Source organism: Myotis davidii, unplaced genomic scaffold (genome assembly GCF_000327345.1).
Source record: "Myotis davidii unplaced genomic scaffold, ASM32734v1 scaffold1928, whole genome shotgun sequence".
NCBI classification, from domain to species: domain Eukaryota; kingdom Metazoa; phylum Chordata; class Mammalia; order Chiroptera; family Vespertilionidae; genus Myotis; species Myotis davidii.
The window spans coordinates 4,417-4,733 of record NW_006298688.1 but is presented as its reverse complement, the minus strand read 5'-3'; positions in this window follow the sequence as shown (position 1 = coordinate 4,733).

Here is a 317-nt window from a genome sequence, read left to right as displayed (position 1 = left end):
CTGAAGCTCCCAACTGCTCCTTTTTTTCTTTTTTTCTTTTTTTATTCTGGGCCAGCTTTAGCTCTGAGGCCTTGGCTGCTGAAAACAGGTTTCTGGCCTTTGTTTACCATCTGTATTTGATACAATGTTGCGGTCCAGCTGGCTGAAGCTCCGCTGAGTAAAGCAGGTTTCTGGGTTTTTTTATAGCTTCTTTATTCGCAACACAGTTGCTTAGCATTGCAGCTGAGAGGCCGGAACGTTGGAGTTCTCCGTCACTGAAGCAAGCAAGCCTCCCTCTTTGTATCAGCTGCCTGGTTGCTGGCCGCCATCTTGGCTGC